This window comes from Copidosoma floridanum, unplaced genomic scaffold, assembly GCF_036245765.1.
Source record: "Copidosoma floridanum isolate Cflo_tuat_1 unplaced genomic scaffold, Cflo_Japanese_pri ptg000020l, whole genome shotgun sequence".
NCBI classification, from domain to species: domain Eukaryota; kingdom Metazoa; phylum Arthropoda; class Insecta; order Hymenoptera; family Encyrtidae; genus Copidosoma; species Copidosoma floridanum.
In genome coordinates this window covers 4,603,600-4,621,533 of record NW_028321897.1, presented here as the reverse complement: position 1 = coordinate 4,621,533, position 17,934 = coordinate 4,603,600, and the positions used below count along the sequence as shown (strand labels likewise).

Genomic DNA, 17,934 nt, shown 5'->3' with positions numbered 1-17,934 from the left:
ACTTATTTACTGATACGTGCCTAAAAGAAGGAAAAGAAAAATAAGTAGTTTTGCCCACTGAAGAGGATAGGTCCACTGAAGATATAGGAACCCAATAGGTCCTTCTACCCTTCAAGGCTTAACATTTTTTACTGCTAGATGTGCCCTACTCGTTGCAAAAGTACTTTGTAAATCAAAGAAATAAGGTTTGAAAATTCAGAGCCTGACTTCAAACTAAGTCTGAAAATTACACGACTTGTAGACGTATTGCTTTTTGGATATAGCTTTTACGTTTTGTTGCAGTGGTTAAACATAAAATGGAAAAACCTTATTCTTATTAAGTAGAGATATTTGGAAGTAGTTCTACGCCTTGTCACACATTGTTTATAGCTGTGTGATTGATTTGTTGAACAGCAATTAAGTTAATTTATGTTGAAATGAAGAGAAATAACTTTCCTTTTAAGTAATCATTCAATCAACATAATGGACAAAAAGCAGGTATGCAACTACCTCTATTACGAAACAATCCAAAACCGTCAAAACTGTATTCGATACTTGTTTTGAATGAAATTTGTCTTTGGGCATGCAGATGTAAGTCTTATTTCTTACAAATATGTCTACCTATTAGCAAATTAATAAAAAAATCATGACAACTACCACTTAGAAGTAAACCATAAAATATCACCCTTAATTTTTTTTCTCTTGTTTCAAATTTGTGGAACGGCACTTACCCATCGGTGAATTTATCTTACCTTAACTTACTAATACTAATTATTATTATTATTGTTGTTATTATTATTATTAAGTGTATTATTATTATTATGGTTATTGTAATGATTTTTACAGTTAAAGTTATTATTATTATTATTGTTATTATAATTATTTATTATTCATTATTATTATTATTATTGTTATTATAATTATTAATTATTTATTATTATTATTGTTATTATAATTATTTATTATTTATTATTATTATTTTAATATTATATCTTAACTTATCTTACTTCTTATCTTACTAATATATAAAGCAAAGTCGCTAAAACCGTTGTAATCACTAACCACGAAAACTACGAAACCAATTTTGCTGAAATTTTACATACTGATTCTTCATAAATCCGAGTTGGTTTTCGCATAGTTTTCTTCTGAAAAAAGTTAATAACAATTGAGATGAAAAAGATAAAAGTTTTGCTAAAATGAGCTATCTTTGCACTTTAGTGCAGTAGGATCCGCTAGGTGGCGTCAAGATAAAATTGAAGCCACCCACAATCAAAGATAGTGAAGAGTGGTTATAACATGCCCCATCAATTCAACAATTATTGTACCCGTTCATCGGCAGTACACCAAGAAGAGAGTTGTTAGTCATGCAGCTGGGTATGCAGGCTACCATTAACACTCTTCTTTAATGGGCAAGCGAAATCAATCGGTTATTACCCCAGATCGCCAAGATAACCGAGTGCCACGGAAAAATAATCATTCGGAACGTCAACATCTCCGATGGAATACCAGGAAACGTCAGAGCACAACATTCTCAAAGACCTGAAAGTTCTGTGGAAATTCAACCAGCCACCCTGGTGCCATCAGAATATTTTTTGCTACAAATACAAGTCATTGACGACAGTCCTGAGGAGTACGGGCAGCCACAACTGTCTCCCACTCAGTGGTCGTCCCAATGGCATACCCACGGAGAAGGTATTCTCCACTATTCTCCGCTACTTTTTACAACTAAAGATAAGCGGTTGGTTATCTGAACGTGAAGACGAGTTATGCTTTGGTCAGCGGCGTACTTCCCTCCTGTACGGCCTCCGTACACAGAGACTCCAAGCATAAGAGTCAAGCTATCCGCAGCTAGTCTACAACATCAAGAATAATAATAAGGTATACCTGGAAATTTCACTACTGGCCCTTTTCAGGGGTATTATAAGTATTTACGTTCCCTACTTAACCATCAATCTCATCAGTTCTTTTAAGGCCACCTAAGTTTAAACTACTTTACCAACAAATACATGTTTACTACCGTTTCCAGAAATGTTATTCATCAACTAAAAGACTACGTAAAGCCGGCCACTACTAAACTAAGTCAGGCATTCACTGGCAGACGTCACGAGCGGAGTTGTTCGTCACAAGGCTGGGAATCCCAGTGACCGTTGACCCTATATTACCCTCTCGACTCTAAGCATTCAACCAGGAATCATCAATCCTCTCCAAGGTCTGCACTGGACGAACCTAACAGATATGAAGGAAAAAAAAACTTGAGCCAACAGGACAGTCTCCAACGGGCAAGCATCACGAACTAATCTATCCACCTTAAATCACCAAAACAACTGACTCTGCAAAAAAAAAGAGGCACTTCCAACACCAACACCTTCGACGTTATATCAGGAGACGTTGGGAAAGAGCTCTACAGCTAGTTCCAAAGCTTCAAACGTTGCAGTTTTTCTCCTGATCAGTGTGGTGCTACAATAAAAGGCCAGAGAAGATCACCCTAAGGTATAGAGGCAATTACGTTTGCTGGAAGCTTTAGTCAAGAAAGAGTTTACTTAAGAAGCTCACCGGTCCTTTTCAGGGTCATCGGACGTCGAACTACCTTGCCAACAAATATATTACAACCTAATAATGTTGGAAATAATAGCCCTTAGGGCTCACAAAAGTCTTAACTATGCCAAAGAATCGCAAGAAGTCGAATGAGAAGGAAAACTTGAAAACCTAAAATACATCTAATGAATACAATTTTAGGCGTGAAGAAAACGACGTTTAACATTCCTCGAGATTAAAGCAGCATCAAAATCGATAAATAAAGAATTTATTAAGTGAAAAATCCGCTTTTCACTATAACCCTCATAGTAATCTCTTGAATCTTCCAGATTTTTAAATAGATTACATATGTATTTGTATTTTTGTGGCGATAAAAAATGTTGATATTAGGCTCCAGAACTTTGTTGCTGTGGTAATAAAGTTGCGAGATAAGACAACAAAGTTTTTTTTAATTATATATTTTTTGTGAGTTGTGAATTTTAACAGCTTTAAAAAATAGCTTTTTTTGCAGATTATACGGAAGAAACTGCAAATCAACGGCCATTTAGGACCACCGATTGTTTTATAGCATAGGGAACGCACGGTACTTTTCAGAATAATTATGTTTTCTTTTTCAGTTTTTACAGCTTATTATTTGACCAAATAATCTGTATGAATTCCAAACAAATATGTTTTTAATAAGAAAATAATTAAACGACTGCCAAAAATGACAACACCAATCAATTATCCTCTAGGACTGGTGCATTAACGATAAATTCAAAAAAAAAAACAGCAGGGCAATAGAAGAAAAAACATCTCGTAAGTAGAACAACGGGGGATGTCTATTCCAATTTCATCGGAGGCGCAAATACATCCAAGCGTACGTGTGGATATATATACGCTCAAAAAGGCCCCACAACTTATACAAGGATACACAAAGAAAAATGAAACGAAAGGTAGAGCCTGCCAGCCTACGCACACAAACGCAACAACCTCAAGCTTACTCTCTCCCACTCTCTCTCTCTCTCTCTCTCTCTTTATCTTGATGGCTATTCACCTCCTCTTTATTCGTAGTACCCTTTTTTTCTCTTCCTCAATCAACCTCGTGTACGTATGTATATCGTCATTCGTCCGTCTCTTTCCTTCTCTCAGAGATTTTTTTATTCCGTCGACTGCCAACCGCTTTTTTTCCTCCTTCTCGGGCAGCCATCTTCGTCGAACTCACATATCACATATACGTTCTTCTTCTTTATTTCTGTCTCCACCATATTCTTAACCATCACTTTCTCCTTCATCCTCCTCTTTTTTTTAATCTTTGGATACGCTTCTTTTTAATTTTGCATTCTCTTTTGTATGTACGTACTCTACCTTTATTTTATAAAATATTTTTTTTCTTTTACTTCTTACGACTCGATTATTTTTCACTCTCTATTTTGAAATTTTTTTTCTGTTTATCGTCTACTTCTTGTTAAATGTTCGGTGTTTGTTACATTTTCTCTGTATCTTTTTCGTACATTCATCTTTCAAAGATGGTCTCAATTATTAAATAGTACACTAAGGCATCGGCTTTTCTTTATTTCTGTCTAATATTCCTTTTTATCCTTGAATCAAATTAAAGCATCAGGGCTTCAACCGAAGAAGATTCATTTCCATTGCTTATTTTTTTGCATCTTTTTCATTTTGCACTAAATCTAGACAAATATAAATAAACATTTTAATTTCAAGGTAGTTTTTCAAATTCATGCATCAACTTGATACTGTTTTAAAAGATTCTTCTTAATGTTAAAATTTTAACTGTTGAAAAATGATTTCCATTAAAAATTTTATAGATTCACTGCTAAACCAATAACTTTTTTTGTCTCCAGTTATTGTTTTTAAAATTACTAATGATCCAAATTTAGTTGGAACATTTTATCATTTATTTTAATGTCATGTCTTACATCCTGAATGGAACATCAATGATTATAAAGAACTTTTCGAGCCAGAAATCTTTTTCTTTCAGAGCCAACCGAAAATTCAATAAACTTCCATGAAAGTTGTGCCAATTTTTTTCGAAAGAATAGAATCTTTCAACAAAATTCGTCGAGTACAAGTTCAGGAAAAGTTGGAAGCAGAACTTTCTAAACTTCCATTTTAACTTTTTATCTTTGGATGGACGCACTTTGAATTGCTTCATCACTTTGGCCCATATATTAATCATCCGAAAAATTTTGGCACAGTTCAACAAAATTTAGCATTTCAGAAACACAGCAACCAAACTGCAGTGATAAACAGCGAGACAAAGACATTAAAGTTATTTGCATATACATGTTGTTTAAGTTTGTTCCGTATACCAATAACATTTTCGATTAAAAGCTCGACTGACAAGCGCATGATAGCAAAAATAGCTATACACTCGCTACATACAACTTTCACACTCATGACGAAACTGAACAGTTAACCCCAAACCTCCCAACAGAGCCAATTAGAGACACACTCTTGAAATCCCAGAGAGCACCCTCGTGCATCTCCCCAAATCAGACCACCCTCTCGTTCGTATGACACCTAATCAAATAACAATCGATAAGGTCGCGTCAGTTGGCCATTAGACGAGATCTATAATCGTATGGTATTAGTTGTACGAGCCCCACTATCTCTTTATACGTTCAACCAAATTACTTGCCTCCAAATAAAGACCTCAAATATGCGAGACAGTAGTGCACTTTCACGGTCAAAACCATGTACACACGAGCACGCAACTGCAATTGTGTGTGGTGGGTATAACACACATACTTATTCATCTATTCTTTCTGCCTGTACTTTTGTACTCCTTCGTTCATAGCGTCACACTGATTCCCCAGCCTTTGTCCTATCCCCTCTTTTTTTTCTTTTATCCGTATATGTACATTACACTATATACACTATACCCTTGTTTCCACTCCCCTTCCTCGCGATCCATTCGCCGGTAATAAACCTTTTCCATCTCACTCGCTCACCAAGTTTCAGCGTCACTAAGTGTATACATCAAAACCGTACGTAACTATACACAACAGCCCACCCACACCTATCTACGTGCTATAGCTACTACTCTGCTTTCCTTCGCAATTTTATACCATATACACGCGCAGTATATATACATACAACTTTAAAGCACACGGGGCAACAGCAGCACAGCGGCAGATCTATTGCGCGCACATGCAGCTTTTCTCCCCCTTCTCTCCCACAGCACACTGTATACCCGGCTGGCGTGTGGCGTTAAATAAAGTTTACTGCTTCCCCTACTTTTTTTCATCAAAGCGCTTGAGCTTTATCGCTCGCCGGCTCTCCCGTATTGCGTGTAGGTATGTACGACACGTGCAAATGCAAGCACCAGCCTCGATCAATGTATTGTCATTGCAATATCAGGCGCAAAAGAACGTAAAAGTGGGAATCCCCGGAATTCAAATTTGAAAATTTCGAACTTGTGCATACAGCAGTGGAACACACGCGGTACAACGTACGATGACCTATATGCGTATCGCGTACACTACGAAGCGCTTTAAGTAACTTGAGCGGTAAAACAGTAGTCAAAAGAAAAAAAAAAAGAAGAAGAGGAAGCAGGACGGCGTGCGAATATTGCACGAAGCGCCGCAGGCATCGTTCCCCTGCACTCCGACACATGCCAGCAAAAATGAGTTGGAGGATGGGGAGAGGAAAATAATAATAATAAAAAAAGAGGAAAAAAAAGGTGAGTCGAGGGAGAAAGAGAGGAATGAAGCAAGGAATTTAAAGAAAGAAAGAAAAGCACCACGACGACCCAACGTATGTGTACATGCACGTACGTGTAAGGCGGCATTCGCAAGATTTTCTTTGCCGCTTCTTGCTTACAGAAACGCTGATGTGCTGCCGCTGCCGAGCTCATATTATAGAGCAAGCGAGTGAGAAAAGAGCGAGAAGTAAAGAAAGAGAGAGAGAGAGCGCGAGAGAAGAGGAGTTGAGTCGAAAGAGAGAGAGAGAGACGGAAAAGGTGGGGGGAAGAGCGGCGCGTTCGTTTATTCCATGCCCGTGGTCGCGGCGGCGTGCCTTCCATAACCTCCAAAACGGCCGAGCTTGACAGTCAGTCGCGCGAGCGTCCCTCCAGCGATCGGTACGCGAGTTTGTGTACACTAACGCATCAGTATATTTTTTTTGTCTGCCTATCTCTCTCCCTCTTCGTATATCTTCCATCTGCCTGTCTTACTGTGCCGCTTCTCGATCTGTTCTGCAGTGTGTCCACTTCTACTGTCCAACAATAAATATAATACACGCTTCGACGTCTGTACCATTCTTTTCTTCGTGAGCAAACGTGGGAAAACTCACCCTTACGTTATTTTCTTCGCTCCCTTTGTGTCATCTGTTTTCTTTATTTTCATTTTCTCTCTGTACTCTGTCGTTTAGACTGCTATTTTCCAGTGTGAATTATTCTCTGTACTTTTTTCAAACTTAATACATTTGTTTCGTTCAGATGATCGAGTGAGAAAAAGAAGGAGAAGAAGAAAAAGTGAGAAAAAAAATTTAGTTTGTTTCGGCGCAACACCGTTGTGTTATCTGTAGTTTGAGTTTTGGTGCATAGCTGCTGAGTGAAGGATCAAATAAAGAAAGAAATCTCGCATCATTCAAGTGCAAACTTATATCGATACCCGTTGAGAGCCAGCGAGTGAGTTCTTTGTGCCCGGCTAGTGTCGAAGGAGAGGAAGCATCAGCCTTCGCCGCTCCCTTTTTTCTCTCATCTTCGCAGCAATCGGGGTGTGAGAAAGAAAAAAAAAAAAGCCGTATAATCAGTGTCGTGCTGTGTGTGGCTCAGTGTGAAATTTCTCGTTACACGGAAAGAAAAAGAGAGAGAGAGAGGAAGAAAAAAGAGTTTTACTCCCAAAGTTTTTTCGTTCGCTGCTGCGTGTCACCCGTCGATCCGTAAAAATCCAGCAAGAAATCCAGCCCAGGATCGATCTCCTGCCTACCCTACACAGTTGGTGAGTATCCAACGATCGCAACGTTCAAACTTTCCTACCAGCCACCCGTCGACCAATCGCAAAATGTAGAGGGCAAAAGCGCGTCGTATCACCTTACTCGCACGCACATTAATCAAGTCGCAAAGAGCGTCAGAATCAGCCCACTGCAGAACCCCTTTATCAACAACTCCAAAGCACCCCAACGTACACGCGCAACCATTTGACAAAGCGCGCGAAAGCGCGATGAAATAAGCTCTATTGCGCTAATCTTGCGTATACTAAGTTTTGAGAATAGATCGTGATATTCGTTATCGCTTTTTTTTGTGCGCTGCTATCGGGCGCATCAGCCGAAACGCACGTGCTCACCCGTATGCAGGTATACAGAGAGGGAAAATCGTGCAACGAAATCGCACGAGATTTTCATGGGGAAAGCCGTGGAGGGGAAGTACCGAACTGGGGGAGGGTACAGCAGGCAAAGATTGACCGGAAGGTGGGTATGTATATATATATAAGAGAGAGCAGATGTTAGCGAACGTGGTGGCCGGCTCGCGCATGCCTGCCAGCTCGCTCCTCTTCCGTATCTCGTCCTACAAGGTGTGTGTGGACGTTTTTGCTCGTCGCGACGACTCGTCCGTGGGTATTTTCGCAACGGTGTGTACATAAATACGTGCGTGTGCATGGCGAACAGGTGTTTCGCGATCGCACGCGTGCAATGGGTATCGCACACCTGGACTATCTGGTCGTTGTACATCAGAGCAGCTGACCGTGTCGTTGTGCGCTTGTAGCGAGACTCTCCCTTTCCACGTAAACGCACTTTTTTCCATTTTTTGCATGGTAGCAATGACCAGACGCTCCCGGCTTTGTGTGAGAATCGATTTGTTGCTAGGCGTAGACAGAGTGGATTTGCGTTCGTTGACTTTTGTTTTTCAACCCTTTTCTCTTGGAGAGAGAGAGGGAAAAAAAGTTGGGTGTATAATATTTGGCTGGCGAGGTGTATAGTTGAGATTAACGACCCGGAGACTGAATGAGTTATAGGACAGCCCCGAGATCGTTTAAGCTGTTGGTGCAGTTTTTGGGGGATGAGTTTTTAAATTGTGATCGACGCGTGCACGTTTGGTATATACGATTAAGATGGATGGGGTTGGGCCGCTTTATCGCGATTTGAGAAAAAGTATTGTTGCTTTTTTTTGCCCTAACTAACACGAAATATTAAACAGGCTTTTGAGGCCTTTTCAGCGAGCTTTTCAGGACTGCTTCGAAATATTTTTTTTTCTTTTTATGTTAGTTGGCTGATATAAGGTTTAGAATGTACTGTATAATATACACTAAAGTTCAAACACATTCAATTGTGATTTTATTTGTATACGTATCAGATGTATCGAGAAAATTATTTAAATAAAAATCACAATATGTTTTTAAAGAGTTGATTAAAATTAAATTGTGCCCAACTTTTTCTGAATAACTCACTGAAATTTTTTACGATGCCATTTCCTGTATATCTTCGCATGAGTGCTACGCGATACGGAATATCCATTTTTCTGTAGTCGAGCGAGAGTGGCATAGCTTTTACGTTAAATCTGAATCAGTTGCGACGCCCATGAAAGTGTGCTATCCAATTTCACCCCTAGTATTTTCATGGTGTTGCTGTATTGAAGAAACTGGACATTGATATTGATTCTCGATAGATCAGCTAAGTCCAAGCGACTGATGAAACCGTGTGTTCTAAATCAGAGTATCTACACGCATTTACGGGGCTCATTATGAAGCCATTTGCTTACCATGAGTTAGAGTCAATTGTTTAAGGTAAAAGTTTTGTATGTTTTAAGTTTATTAATCCTTTTGAGAGTTTAGTTATTTAGAGTCAATTGTTTAGGCTTACAGTTTTGTATATTTTGAGTTCATTTGTCCTTTTTGAGAGTTAAGTTATCTCATATCTCAAGCACAACAGCTGGGTTTCATTAGCTTTATTCCTTAACGAAAAACCAAGTTAGTTAATAATCTATATGATGGTGCCCCAAGTATTTTTATTTTAATGACAGAGCTGTGAGACTCGGCTTATTGATATGTATTGAATAAAGTAGCGCAGTGCAGTGGGTTTCTCTATTCATCAGCATGGAATCAATTATACACACATTATTTTGCACACAGAAGAGTTAACATGGTTTTTACTGTAAAGATGAACTGACTCATTCTTTTGCTGAATTGGTCACATACAATTAACTCATTATTACCTAGTCCAGGACCCAATATCTCATTGTTTAGGATTTAGTAGTCCTGTACACTTAACTTGTGTTTCTCTTCATCTGCTCCTAAGTAATAAGATGGGCTCGATTATCAGTTTTGGAAGCTCTTTTCTATCACAATTGCAGCCCGAGCAGTTTACAGGATTCGAAACCTCGGACCACTTGATCAATGATAGAAAATCTGAGAACTTAACTTGAGATGGGAAAAGTTGCACAGGCCGAGAATCGAACCTTGGTCTCCCCCCCGCATGCCGACCCACGACCTAGCCGACTGAGCCACAGTGCGTTGACGTAATGCATTTAAAAATTTTGTATTTGCTAAAAACTCGTCGAAATTAATGAAGTTTTAACTGGTTTAATTGATAATACAGAGTACAAACTTAGTATAAATTATACAGTTTGACTAGAAAGTGCATTAAAATAAGCTGATTATTCGAATGCACCTTAATTAGTTTAAGCTTATGTTCACAGTTTACTTGTAATGTTATCGTATTATTCTAAAACTGTAAGTTTTTCTGCATTACAAGTATTGGTATTTCAGTATATATTATTTTATTTTAACAAAGTACTTTTTTTTTTTTTTGTAATATAAATTAAAGCTCACCATATATTTCTTTAGGTAATATATTTACATTTTTCATGTCATTTTTTTATATTTTATGGTCTTTAATCTCATGAATATCAGCTCTTAAAATACAGTAATAAAATTTGCTGTACAGTTGTGCATACTCGATAAGAATAGATACTATGAGGAGTCACTAAAAAATATGTAATATTTTAAAATTACATCTATAATATTTTTGAGAATCAATACAGTTACAAACTTTTAAAACGATTTTCAATTTTTTAGTAGGCGAACTTTAATACATTTAATATTTCTGTTGAAAAATATTTATATATATTTAAAAACATATAGGTTTTATAGTCCATATTCAGTAGTAAACGGGTAGTGAGCATCAACTACAATGAAAACATTTTCAGCCTCACACAGGCAATACGAACCCTAACCTGTTCATAGGGGTCTAGAAAAAAAACTGTATAAAAGAAAAAATAATCTACGAGAAATGAAAAGAAAGGTTAAAGTAACGCAATGCATCGAACTGTGGGAGTATTTCTTATTTATCACGCGAGAGCGAGAGCTGCAAATCGAGTTATTACGAATAGCAGCAATAAAATCTTGCCACGACTTTTCGCGCGAGAACAACCGGCGTGGTGTTTTTAATGCCTGCAGCCAGCTGACGCGTCTTATAGCTCTCGTGCAACTGCGACTCTTCTTTACTCTCCCCGTTGATACGAGTATATACACTCAGTCAAGCATACATAGATATAGGCACCGTGTGCCACAACCCTAATTTCGTGAGAGGTACTCTTCCTGTTTGTTCGTGCCGCTGCTTTTCGCGTTCGATTACTTTTTCTGCGTCGTGCGCTTTCTCTTCTTTTTTTTTTTTTTCTTCCACTACCTCGTCGATCGTTAAAGAGGATAGAACGCGAGCTTAACTGTTGTTTGTTTTTGTTTTATACTGTTTGACAGACTAGAGAGTGACAGTGAAAAAAAAACAAAGGAGTGAGTAAAATTTTACGCACTTGCATGTTGGCCTTTAGTTCACTCTACTCTTGGGATCGATGATTCTGCAGTTCGAAAAATAATATCCCCAATGAAATGCTGACAATAACGAGAAACAGTAGCCTATATGGTATTCTCTGAATAAATATTTTAAAGTTATAAAAATTTCATTATTGAATTTATAAAAATTTTACTGTACGAAGAGGGAAAAATTTATTTTAGTAAAAAATCATTCCGCAGCTTAGATGTGTGTTTAATGTTTCTTCAACACCATGATAAAACATAACAGAAATAGTTATACACTGTGTTTTATGTGATTGTTGGGGTGTTTTTGATACCAAAAATCTTTCTTTTAATTTCATCAATAGAAAAGTGATCTTTGAGATGCGTAAATTTAGAGGATGCATTCTAAATTTGCCAACAAACACGTCTTTTTATGTAAGATTTGTAGAAATTTCGGACATACGTTAATTGCTTTGAATCTCACGGTCATCCAAACTGATGTAAAAGGTGCATTTTTTCATGTTTAGTCACGATTAGTCAAGTATTTCTCCTCGAAAAAGTCAAATGCGTTATGAAACAAAAAACTTTCTCCCAGAAACAGGTTTTGGAGGGAGATAATTTTTCCACCCTCTAACCTCAAAATAGCACCTTCACCGCTTGATTTTGGATTTTCAGGCTGAAAAATAGTATACGAAACTCGTTCGAAAAGGCTTATTTACAAACCTCGCCCTCGGCTAGTGCCATAAACCTCTCGGTTCGTAAATCGAAGCCTTTGCAAACTCGTACGTACTATACTATATTGTTCACCCAAAATCTACGAAATACGATTCTGTGGACCAAAGTGTCGTCCTCTGTATTCTCGTTTTATAACACCCAAAAATGGAATAACCAATAATATTCTCCATCACCTTGACAACGACTTTCAATTAAGCTCCGAAAAGGTGCGATTAGTACGCTGCTCGCATAATTTATTATTTAATCTCGAGTCCGAAGCATCGCCCCGATATCCCGTCCACATATCATTATAACGCACGCCACACTCGAGCCTAAGTGAAACCGGCTGTCACCAGACGAACCTAGAGCCGAGGATAGCTCCCGAGCGGAGGGGCGCGCATATCCGACATTCCCTCTTCGCATTGTGCGCGAATGGAGTTGCGGAATTCTATCGCGTGGAGGGAAGGGACGAGAGGAAGGAAGTCACACGCCGCGCTCTGGATTCGAGCGATTGAGCCCTGGCTGCTCCCTTTGGGTGCGTGATTCACTTTGAAATTGTATCTTTGGGATTTTATAAAATACAGGGCTACGATTCTGATTTTTTCGATGAAATTTTCGATAAAAAGTCGTCCGGGAGTTTCAAGGTTCTTAAGACGAACTCTGTAGAGGCTTCTGAAATCGAAAGGGAAACTAATGAAGTACAGCTGACATCGAGTACTTAGCCACTGTAATGGTATTTAATTCAGCTACTGATAATGAGCAGAAGTTATTTAATTACACTCAGATTAAAATTCAACGCCTGTTAAAAGTTTCAAAATCTTGGATAAAAAATTCACAGTATGATTTCGTATGCGACATCCTTGTGTATATACACTGATTTAAATAATATACGAGTAATTAGCGAAATTCTTGAGTCTCGTGGCAAGTTTAAAACATCGTTATCACTTTATGAATATCATTACCATGAGAAGTATCGTTACCATCATTACAACTTCTTAAGCTGAAACAGCATACGCCAAAAACCACTCGACAACGGGCAAAAACTCGCGACGAGACGACGACGACGACGACAAAGTTTTTAAGCCTATTACCTTGACTTCCCCGGAATTCCCAAAACCGGTTCGACAACACTGGTCCATACACGGACGCACTCTCTCACAGACACACTTCTATGGTAGAAGAACTCCCAGCCGCATCTCCGTTCTTTCTCTTTCTCATTTTATCCCATCATTATACAAGCTGAGAATGGAAAAAAATTTGGAAACAGTTTTTCTGTCTCTGTGGTTACAACCAATATTCAGAGTAATAACTATCAAACTTTGTATGCGCTAATTTAGCTGCTAAAATGCATAAAATGCAACGAAATTGTCGTTCAGTTCGGTTGTGTTAACTATTTTTTTTCCTTCAGACTTATGTCACAGTTCTAAATGCACGAATTAACTAGGAGTTTCTTGTTTTTTAAGCTTTGCCCACTCCACTCTATTTCGGGTGCTTTTAAATTTCAAGGTCTCCACCGAAATCTTCTCATATTTTACTTCTACTGTGTCGTTCTCAATAAGTAAGTAGCAGCATATAGTTGTAGAAGAAGTATGGCAATTAAATGAAAATCAATTATTTTCAATCGTCACCTATTTCTACACCAAGATTTTTTACTGTCGGTCATTTTACCACGTTTCAGTAATTTATCACTTTAGTCTGAGTTTTTCAGTCATTCCTTGTATTTTAAAATACCATACAGCTCAATAATCATGTAAAAAATACGTGAGACACAAAAATTACTTGGGGGAACGGATCATTACCCACCCACCAGTGAAAGCATACTAGGCAAGCATGCAGGTCAGCAGTTGTGGCCATCACGCGAGTGAATTCTCCGAAAAGTAACAATTGTGACTCAAAGTCATATCACCAAGTACACGTCCCTCTGCCTTTTTTTGCTCTTTTCCTGGACACAAATGATATGTACTACCACACAATTTCCACAAGCTAACTTTACCGTGCCCACCTGCGATTTGCAATTATTTACATCTATATTGGTATACGTCACTTCCCCAACACTCGGTCGATTTTATGTTGCAAACTTTATGAGCGTAGAGATAAACAAGGGACTTAAAATGGGAGAGTAGGATGTGTTTGCCATTTTTCCAAATCGATGATGTAAAAATTACATCAGCAAACCTGTTGTTAGAACTCACCCGAGGCTGTCAAATTTTATTGTATCTGAGACATCGTTCAAGGCTACTGGGAATAGAATAATCGTACCTGAATTTTCTGAAACAAGTTACCTAATACACATTTGCTAACACATGGCAATTTACATAATTTACTTCTCCTCAATGATCTCACAGTCACGAAAACGTAGAGCCTAATTAATTCCGCCGTGCTTGCGATGGCACGCAAAATATTACCCATTCAAGTGGCTCTTGGGTTGATTGGCCATTCGCGGTGCCCTCGTGCCCGCTCTTGGTACATATCAAGTGTCTCCTCCAGAAAAGTTTTGAAAGAGAGCCATAACTAAAAATGAAAAGAGCTGAGCGCGAAACGAGGCAAGAAAAGCGAGGGTGGTCTCGTGGGTAAGGAAAATCGACGTAGAACGTACACACACGCGATGTTTGTGTATACATATTTCATCTGGTGGCGCTCGGGTATTGAGCGACGGTCTACACACACTCACACACACACACACCAATGAATTTCGTTGTCGCGCGCACATTTTCATCCCGGCCCTTTTTGGCTCGTACAACGTAGCCGACTAGCCGCTTAGCCTCCCCCTCTTTCTTCGGAGATGAGCACATGTGGAAATCCTACTAAAGTTGACCTTATCTCTCTTTTTCTCTTTTGAGATGTTCCAACTTTTAGCCCCTCCGTGTGCATGAATACTACACCTACCCCTTGTGGGAACTAGATTTTCCTCCGGGGTGTCCCCCTTTTTTTTCTTTTTCTTCTTCGCCCGCGGACTCGGTTCGCGCCCTATTTTACATGTTTCTTGTTTTATTCTCGTAAGTTGGCTTGTTCGGTTCGTAAGGGGATGGATTTTTCGAGTTCCTATCGCTCCTTGGGGAACGTGCCTCCTGGCGCTTCAGATAATATTGTCCATCTATCTTCTTAATCTTGATACGCACTAATTCCACGGTGATCCATCATTTTGGCAAACTGGCTGTAGTTGATTCGATTGTGACAAGACTTAATTTGAATGAAGGCAAACTTCTTGCTGCTGCCTCTTCGATAGTGTCAATCAAGCGTGGATTACTTTTAGTCTGATGTTGTTGTGCATCTAAAGTGACATTTGGTTGGAGATTGTTGTTCCAACAGCCGATTCCAGCAGATTAAAATCCAAAAGTACTAATTAGACAATTTCGTCAAGTACAATTCTAAGTTTTATAATAAATTTTTAAGCACCAAGGTATCGATTTGAATTGAAACACCCTATGCATTGGATCCGTAATTATACATGGATCTTTACAGAGAAATTTTTTTTATGGATACTGAAATAAAAAGAACAAAACACTATAAATTTTCATGTTTGTAATGCAACATTATAATTAGAAAAACTAAAGAAAAGAACCTCCGAATTGCATTTATCAAAAATTCAACCCTTCAAAGAAAGTAGCCGTAAAACAACTATTAAACATGACATTCATTAACCTGAGCAACGTTCTCTTTATGGAGCTATAAATGTACACGCAATCATAGTACAAAGAGTCTCGCAGCTGCAAGCAGACGTATGATTTGAGGACAGTCTCGTGACCAAGAAAAGAGAAGCAAGCACGTAAAAACCACATTGCTGTTTAGCGACCACAACTCTAAGCAGAAAGGGAGAAAAAGGCAGTACAGGTGCAAGGTTGTACAGGGCGCATGCGCCGTCGTTTTGGACTCCCTTTCGAAACCAAGGAGGAGAAAAAGGAGGCGGTAAATAAATGCCAAGGCGTGGGAGAGAAATAGGTGGAAGAAGAAGAAGCAAGGAGGGAGAGTGAAATCAAAACGGAAAGGGAGCCCTCTCTCTTTCTTTCTTTGGCAGACCTGGGGCTCTCGAAAACTCGTCGTCGTTCTCCGCTCTCGGCCGTTCTGGCTACTCAGGCAAACGAGGCTCTTTAGAATCTCTATGCCTGTGCGCGTATCGCATCTCTTTCCTTCTTCCTCCTTTGGAGCTTACAGCTTAGCCTAGCTGCTTGAAAGAGAAAAAGAGATGAATGCAAACATATCCCCTTTCTATCTCCCTCATGCCTATTTATTTGTGTGGACTTTTGTCCTTTTTTTTTAATCGTTCGCCAGTGTGTTTTGTGTGGGTTGTTCAAGACTTTTTTAGGGCACGAACCAGGGCTATTCAATGCTGCATGAATTCTTTTGATTTTTTGTGCTGGTGCATATAGGTTTTGTTTGTTTTAGAGTTGGCATGTTGGAGAAAGACAGCGTTTGAAAATATTTGAACAAGATGAAGTTCAAGTTCAATGTACCATGTGTCTCGTTAACGATTTTCTGACGAGCTTCTGTGGGGTTAAAAATGTAGTTAACAGTTGGAAAAGAGTAACAGAAATGGTGATGATGGTTGTGTATGAATATAATTAAGGTACTCACCATTATCTCATCACAACTAATGAAGAAGTGATGCGTGAAATTTCACTTAAAAACGAGAGCTCTGACAACTTTCTTGTGCATTTAGTTTTTTTTGTTTTTTATTAACTGCATAGAAATAATTATAGAACAGGTTTTTAAATACTATTACATGACTTTTATCTTTAGTGAAAAGAAAAAAAACGATGAAGAACAAGTTCCGTTAGGTCATAAAAGTAGTTGATATGGGTCATAAAATTGAGGCTGCTCTAACTATCCAAACAAGTCATGCAATTTAATCGTACCTTAAGAATTACCTATTGGCTGAACATACGTATAAAAGTTGCAACAGTGTAAGCTTTGAGCCAAATTAACCCTGCTTACGCGATAAAATCCCATTATCCTTTTTAAACAAGCTTTTAAACTCTTTATCTAAAAAATGCAAGATTTAGACATAAGTATCCACAATTCCACAAGCATTCGGTCTCCATGATTTTTAAAATACAAGCGTGTTACTTTTTTAACCCAAAAATATAAGCTTTTTAGCCCTGTGACACTATTAAGGCTAACTTTTTTCAAACCCCATCCATTTGTGTGGCCTGATAGAGTATGTTTTGAAATTTTTTAGCAAAAAATAATAGCTTTTAAAATCTAAAGCGCTCGAAGAGCAAGCTTTTTCATTTTATAATATAGAGTTTTTAATTTTAGATCCATAACTCACCAAGCATTATAATGTGAGCTGTTGGATCCACCATTTTAAAGTTCAAGGTCTTATGCTTAGCTCATATACTATCAGTTTTTAAATTCAACGCTTAAACTCCAAAAACAAGGTAACAAATCTTGTTAGTTTAATGAGGTAATATTTTCTTATGACGAAAACCATAAATTCCAGCAATTTTTATATCACCGAGTTACTATCACTCAAATTCTATTATACGAGCTTTCAAACAATAAGCCACCTTCGAACCCTTTTATTTAGAAAAAATAAGTGTTTGAGTTTGTTTACTCTTACAATTTAAATTTTAAAAATGTTTACCATTCATCAACTATTTTTCTTATTTCCCTTTTTGTATACAATTACAATTTCTACATATTAGAAAGTTCTACATCCTAGTGATTTGACAATTTTTTTATGGTTATTGGAGCCTGTGTGAAGGAGTTTATTATCCCGTATTTTAGCCAATATGACTGTAAACTTTCATTTTTTCCCAAAAGTATGTTGATTATTATATAATTAGGGTTCTTCTAGAAAACACTTGTTTTTTTTCAGCACTTTCTTTATGGCCAAAAATATATTAAAAGTTTAGAAAAGAAGAGTAGTCTTAAACAATGGTAATTCAACCTTCTCATGATAAAAAAAAAAAAAGAAAAATGTATTCATAACAATCAGAATTGCAGAATTATACCTGTTTTTTCCTATATA

The 17,934-nt window shown here is 38.0% G+C and overlaps 1 protein-coding gene across 3 annotated transcripts in view; it reads left to right on the top strand.

Annotated features, from left to right (window-relative positions):
• The first annotated feature begins 6,878 nt into the window (after positions 1–6,878).
• The window catches only part of heph (polypyrimidine tract-binding protein 1 heph), a 303,250-nt gene continuing 292,194 nt past the window's right edge, over positions 6,879–17,934 (top strand). For all 3 annotated transcript variants that reach the window (XM_089594070.1, XM_089594069.1, XM_089594068.1), the window contains exon 1: positions 6,879–7,460. The gene's annotated coding sequence lies outside the window, so the exon portion shown is untranslated. The remainder of the gene's footprint in view (positions 7,461–17,934) is intronic.